The following is a 6,831-nucleotide window of genomic DNA, read 5'->3' as shown; positions in this document are numbered from 1 at the left end:
GATTAATCTCGGTATATCCCAATCTCGCGAGGAATTTTTAGGCCCTCCGATCAACCTTTAACCATGTCAATTTTTAGGCCCATCCATCAACCAATCAACCAAGTAGTTTGCGACGCTGCTACAGACCCCGGCCTATCTCCCCCAACCTTCTTCCCCCACTAGCTGGCTTGATCTCCACCATAGATTTTATTTTTTGCGGGCCGCTGGAGCTAGCAGGGGGCCTTCACAATTGTGATGTGAGTAGGGGTGTAAATTCGGGCAGGCCGGGCCGCCCGAACCAAAAACTAAGACGGGCCAGGCAGGCCAGACTTAATATTTGTGAGCCCGTAAACAAATTCAGGCCGGACAGGCCGGGCACAAGTAGATAATTTGCTACCCAAAGACCGCCCAAAGCCCGCTTTTTATACGGGCAGGCCAGATCGGGCCGGACAGGCCACTATTTTGATTTTTTTTTTAAAGTTTAAATTTTCAAATGAACGGTATTAAATACAATATCCTTTCCTTTCCAACATCGCATATCGTACACTGACAAATTTTTAATCTTAGCCTATAATAAATAATTAATTAGAATACAATAAACTTTCTAATAAGAAAATTTATTACCATTAATGTTTTGAAAAGGTTAATTATAAGTAAAAAAAAATTATATATTTTATTTTTCTTGACACAAAATTGACAATTATAAAATTGTAACTTTTAAGTCTTTTTAAGAGGATATTAAATGATTAATGGCACATAGAAGGCTTTCAGGCCGGGCACCAGGCCGGGTATCATGCCGGGCATCATAATTAATCGCAAAGCCCGATACCGTCCAATAAATTAATCCAGGCCAGGCCGGGTGGTCCATGACGGGTCATAACAGGTTTTGGGCTACTTCGGGTACAGGTGGGCTCGGGCGGATACAGACAGAGTATTTTCGGGTATTATTTACACCCCTAGATGTGAGTGTGGGGAGGGCTGGGGGAGGGCCGCGGGGGTACAAATCATTTTCGTGTAGTTTGATACCGGGCGATATTCAAGTTCTGACTTCTGAGTACCGAACCATAAATTAAAGACACAAATCTACAATCCTCTTGTCAGTACTTTCTCGAGCATTGGTCGTTCCCCCCAAACCTGTAAGGTGAGATACTAAAACCCTAATGGGTTCACTAAACCAGACATCTCCTAGCTCACAAAACTTGATCATCTCAGTCGATCTGTTAAACCCTAGTGAATCAATCAACTTTCTTGTTTACGGTGTCTATGCCTCTCTTCTTTTAGGTATTTATTTATTTTGTTATTGTTTCTAGATTTTGATCACATCGAAGTTACTTTCTCTGCAATTGATTCTTTTTTTTTTTCCTTTTCTTCTTTCAATTATGTGATTTATTTCTGGGTGTTATTTTCCTTTCGATAATCAGATCTGGACAACACTTGTGCATTGTTGTTGTTAGAATTGCCTTATTCCTTAAGGGCACTTGAGATAGACAGACAGCATCAATGATGGACAAAAACCTTGTAATCATCCTTGCACTTGAATTTTTATAGTGAAGAGAACTAATGGGGAAATATGAGTCTGAGATGCTTCTTTGCTTTCTTTTTGGCCTTGTGATTTTTGTATGAAAATGATTTTGTTTTTCAATTTGTAAACTTTTTAGTGGATCAATGATGTTTAAATACTGCGTTATCTTCCTGAAAAAATTTCTCCAATGAGAAATTTTGTTAGATGACAAAATGCCTACCGAGGTCCTTTCTTCCAAAAACAGTTTTTTGCTTTTGGTTTGATTTCATGATTTTATTTAGAGTTTCCTTAATTTTTGTGTTCTCAGTTTGGAGTTTGGCTGATTTTGAATTGTCTATTTTGTTGTTTTACTTAATTATAAGTTGCCAAACAACTTTGTATGGATTTGAATCTGATAATAGGTATTGTCGCCCCAGTCTTACATGCATCTGCAAGATGGTGATTGACTTCAAGTTCTATTCTAATAATTACATAAGATATTATCTAGACTTGATTATTTCAGTTCATATTTAGACTTTAACTTGTCATGATATTATCTACTAGCCCTCACGTTCTAGAAAGAAGTTTAGAAAACCGTATCATTCGTTTTTTCAATTTCATCAAGAACATTGTTGCTACTAAGCAATACACATTTTTCGTTTTCCGATGCCGTTAGATTTGAATGAAAGATTGATGTACAGGTTTTGACGAATGAAGGTGTCCCTCTTATGCTTGTTTTGACTAGGTGAATTGCGGTGGAAATTGGCAGCTTAACTTAGAACCACATTGGATCATTCTCGCGGGTCATCCTCCACTTTTTTGCTAGTCTTCTTAACAACCTTCTTCAATGCCTAACACTTCGGCTTTCTTCAATGCCCAACAAGGATGGAGAATTGAAGAAAGCCAAAATGCCCAAGAAGTTTTGAAGAAGTCAAGCAAAAAAGTGGAGGAAGTGTGCAAAGTAGCGTGGCGACCATGGTTTTTAAAAGCGTACGCTTCACGCTTCGGAGCGTACGCTTCGCTTCAAATTTCATCATTTCGTTTCAAAGCGGTCATGTGAAGCGCATCTTTCATGAAGCGTATGCTTCACGCTTACACTTCGCTTCAAATTTCAGCATTTCGCTGCGAAGCAGTCATGTGAAGCTCATGTTTTAAGGGGAATTGAACACCCCGCCTCCCACTCGTCTGGAGTAGGTTGAACTGGTGTACACACGCTTTGTTTTTGATAAAAATTAGACTTATATAAAATTTATATAGATATTATCTTCCTAATAAATTTATAATTACTAGTTATGACTAATTTATTTATAAGAAAGGATCCACTTCGAACATAAACCATGAAGCAACGCTTCACGCTTCGACATACGCATCGCTTCCTAAAAATGAGAAACGCTTCACGCTTTCAATACCTTGGTGGCGACCAAGTGTGATATAGAAGCTCCTGAGCTGTTGCAGGTATATCATAGTTCACTATTGTGATATTTACATAGTCTTTACTTGGCCCTTTTGTTTACTCCTGTTTTTCCTTGCAGTGTTAGATGTTAGTTGTATGTATGCTTTTTTATTCTCTCCCAAAAGAAAATTATGTGTCCACCAGCCACTCGCCTCATACATGTTGACAAGAAGAAGAATACAGAGTGTAGTTAGTTAGTGTTTAGCAACTATGATTAGTACATGTGTACAGAGGCATTCGTAATATCACATTCACCTGCAGCAGAATGGTAAAATTCTTTATGTAAAGTTCCAAGTACCGACCAATAAAGACACAAATTTACGCTCTTCCAGTCAGTAATTTGCCGAATCCCGAGCATTGGCATTTCCCTCCAAACCGCAAGGTGAGACGTTAAAACCCTAATGTTGGGTTCATTAAACCGACATCTCCAAACTCACAAAACCTTTAAACCCGAACTTGATTATTTCAGTCAATCTGTTAAAACCCTAGGGAATCAGCTTTCTTGCTTACGGTGTCTATGTCTCTCTTCTTTTAGGGTTTTAAGCAAACTTGTAAATCTATTTTGTTATTGTTTCTAGACATTGATTGCATCGAAGTTACTTTCTCTGCATAGGATTTTTCTTTTCTTTTTTTGCTTTCAATTATTAGATTTATTCTGTTGTTTTTCTTGTTCTTTCAATTTTTTCCCCTTCCGATTATTAGATCTAAACAACACCTGTGTATTGTGGTTGTTAGAATTTGTTATTCCTTATGGAAAGGAAGCTACACAGACAGCATCATGATGGACAAATTCCTTGTAATTCTCATAGTGAAGAAAACTAATAGGGAAATATGAGTCTGAGATGCTTGCTTTTTTTTTTTTGGCCTTGTGATTTTTGTACGAAATTGAATTTTTTTCAGTCTGTAAATTTTTTGCGTTGTCAGGATCAGTGATGTTTAGATACTCCTAAAGTAGTTTTCGCTTTTGGTTCTATTTTCATGATCTGTTTAGAGTTTCTTTAATTTATGAGTACTCTGGTTGGAGTTTGGCTGATTTTGGATCTGTCTATTATGTTGTTTCACTTAATTTGAATATGATGATAGGTATTGTCGCCCCAGTCTTACATGAATATGGTGATTGACTTCCGTTTCTGATTCAGATAATTACATAAGTTCATTATCTAGACTTGATTAATTCAATTTCATGTGTAGACTTATCAAGTTATTATCTACTAGCCCACACATTCTAGAGAGAAGTTTAGAAAACTTTGTCATTCGGTTTTTCGATTTTATCAAGAAAATTGTTGGTAGTGACCCAATACACATTTTTTGGTTTCCAACTCCTTAGGGTTTAAACCTGTATGTAGATTTAAATGAAAGATTGATATTCAATATACAGGTTTTGAGAAATGAAGGTGCCCCTCAATCAAGTATTGTCATATTCTAAGTTAACCAACCATGGTTGCTTTCTATCAGCACTGATAAATTCACGGAGAGATAGTAGAAGATATTAAGGGTATGGGTTTCTGTCCTTACAAATTTAATTTCTTAGTGGTGTTCATGCATTGACAGCGATGAATAAATCGACTTGTTGAAACTAAGGTCAGAAGATCTAATTCAAAATTAGATCTTATAGACTTATAGTCTATTTATCCCATCCATATGAAGCTATCCGTGAAGAAAATCATGTCTATATAGGAAATGTGCTGTAGATTATCTGAATTTTTGCAACTTAAGTTTACAGTTTTTACTTGGCCCTTTTGTTTATTCTGACTTCTATATAGCATGTTAGCTATATTTATGCTTGTTTTATTTTATCCAAAATGAAAAATACGGCTTTACCAGTCACTTGTATACGGGCTTGTTTGAAAACTTATCTTTTGTTTGCTATGAAACTTTTATGCTTCCACTTGGTAAATTGTTGAGGAACATAGCAGACTAACTTAAAGCTACATGAGCATTCTCTACGCTACAGATTTCTTCCATGGATTGGTAGTTCCCTGATGCTTAGCCACTATGTTTGTGTCCATGGAACACTTTAATTGATAAGCAAACATTTATCTTAACTACTTCTGCAAGATTATCCGATTGCTTACATAAATGAGGGCTCTGGTCCACTCAGCTGAAGTGGACTCCTCATTTTTTTAGATACATCTAACCTTGCCATCCAACTTATGACTGCGGGCTCTGGACCACTCAGCTGAAGTGGACTCCTCATTTTTTTAGATGCATTTAACCTTGACATCCATCTTATGACTGCTTAACTCCTTTTGAAGTTAGATTTATAAATTATAATGAGGCATCCATTCAGCGTGTCTCGGAAGACTCCCAAAGTGATGAGTTGATCTTTGCTGCCAAGCAAGTCGACACCTAGCTACTGGGCTCGCTGAAATATATGTGGGTGCATCTCAAAATAAGTACATATAAATCGGACATTCCCTCCCTTTGGTTGGGGAGAATTGACGAAGAGGGCATCAAGTAATGAAAAATGTTTGTTGCAAATTTTTGCGTTTCTTCTTGTCTATATTCACCTATTTGTATTAGACAATGAGACGTAGAATCTGCCTCCAGTATCCCCTTCCTTACTTTGGACTGCCATATGCCTTAACGAATTGAACTTTAGAATCTGATAACCACGTATGTCATTGTCTTGGTATGTCTTTACTTAAATCTTGCTGTCTATGAGTTCTATCATAGCATATCAGAAGACATGTATTAGGCAGATAAGTGCAAACGAGTTGAATGCTGCATTAAGTATCAAAATTACAGGGGAACCGAATCAAATTTTCTCTCTAAATTACGAAGATTTAATACTTACTAATGCTGACATGCTGTATGTTTTCCTCTTGAACAGGTCTTTTTGGCTTTCGGCAACTGTCATGGACCGCGAAAAGTAACACGCTGCAGGAGAAGGGTTGTACATTTTTGGCTGATTCCAAAATCGATCCTACAACCCAACACAATGAGTAAGATTGCCGCCAACAGATAAATTCTTCATTTTGCGGATATCCAAATACAACGGTGAGTTGGCCATGAAGTTGTCACACGAGATATTCCTGCCTTCTTTAGAAACCCCATTAAGGGTATGTCACTGCGTCTAAAATGTTTGGACCACTTTTACTACCCTACCACCTGGGTAATGTATTCTGATTTCTGGACTTTCCGAATGCAGTAATTTGGTACATGAAGCTATCTATCGAGGTTGCAAAGAGCAGTTCCACATGTTCTGGACCTTCTCAGATGATTCGCTTTGGTGCACATTTAGTGCTTGTTCTTCTTAGATATGTCTTGGCTGGTGAAATGAGAGATACTTGCAGACAGAAGCTTAAGAGTGTTGGTGACATCATTCTCCAGATGTGAGTATTCATGGGTCGACAGTTTGGGTAGCCCTTCATTCATGGGTAGATGGCAGATGGTTCAGGGATTGGATTATTAGCATTGGTCTTCAAGTATCGGTTGTGTGTCCTTAGTATGCTACAAAGACAATGGCTACAGGACCAAAAAGTCTGAAATTCAAAAACATTTTTGATTGTGGACATACATATAAGCAGCTAGAATGAGTAACGGCTTCTGTAATGTAGTAGTCACAACACTATTTTTCGATATATAAGAATAAATAAGAAGCCTTCAGTTATGCTTCATTGCCATATGAAACTTTGGTAATAACTTTGTAATAATAAAAAAAGAAGTATGTTTAAGGGGTCCTGCTGTGCATATTGGTGAATTTAGTCAATTGCTGTTAAAGCTTAAAAAGAGACAGAAATCGGCTTGGCCAGCAAAGTTTGGTAATTAATTACCATTTCTTCTAGCACCCAGCAGAATGGTAACTCGGAAATTTCCAACCCATATGCTAGTTCATGAATTTGCTCAATTCCCATTTTGTACCGGTCCTACCGGAAACTCTACATTGACCGAAAAC

The 6,831-nt window shown here is 37.4% G+C and overlaps 1 long non-coding RNA gene, 2 other non-coding genes and 2 pseudogenes across 6 annotated transcripts; all 5 read left to right on the top strand.

Moving 5' to 3' along the window:
• Positions 1–1,030: 1,030 nt before the first annotated feature.
• Positions 1,031–6,553, top strand: LOC113331216. Of its 4 annotated transcripts, none has more exons than XR_003350808.1 (6): positions 1,031–1,120; positions 2,226–2,935; positions 3,013–3,315; positions 4,312–4,428; positions 5,767–5,995; positions 6,085–6,553. It is a non-coding gene; the product is annotated as an uncharacterized LOC113331216 (long non-coding RNA). The 4 variants fall into 4 exon arrangements; XR_003350806.1 differs by having other exon boundaries at positions 1,062–1,260; XR_003350807.1 differs by lacking the exon at positions 3,013–3,315 and having other exon boundaries at positions 1,062–1,260.
• On the top strand, positions 1,471–1,566 carry LOC113331674. Its single transcript, XR_003351114.1, has one exon. It is a non-coding gene; the product is annotated as a small nucleolar RNA snoR26 (small nucleolar RNA).
• On the top strand, positions 1,636–1,732 carry LOC113331675. Its single transcript, XR_003351115.1, has one exon. It is a non-coding gene; the product is annotated as a small nucleolar RNA snoR27 (small nucleolar RNA).
• LOC113331652 lies at positions 1,889–1,962 on the top strand (annotated as a pseudogene).
• Positions 4,003–4,070, top strand: LOC113331645 (annotated as a pseudogene).
• Positions 6,554–6,831: the final 278 nt, after the last annotated feature.

Source organism: Papaver somniferum, unplaced genomic scaffold, assembly GCF_003573695.1.
Source record: "Papaver somniferum cultivar HN1 unplaced genomic scaffold, ASM357369v1 unplaced-scaffold_125, whole genome shotgun sequence".
Taxonomy (NCBI): Eukaryota; Viridiplantae; Streptophyta; class Magnoliopsida; order Ranunculales; family Papaveraceae; genus Papaver; species Papaver somniferum.
The sequence above is the reverse complement of the archived record's forward strand: the minus strand, read 5'-3'. Positions and strand labels throughout refer to the sequence as shown.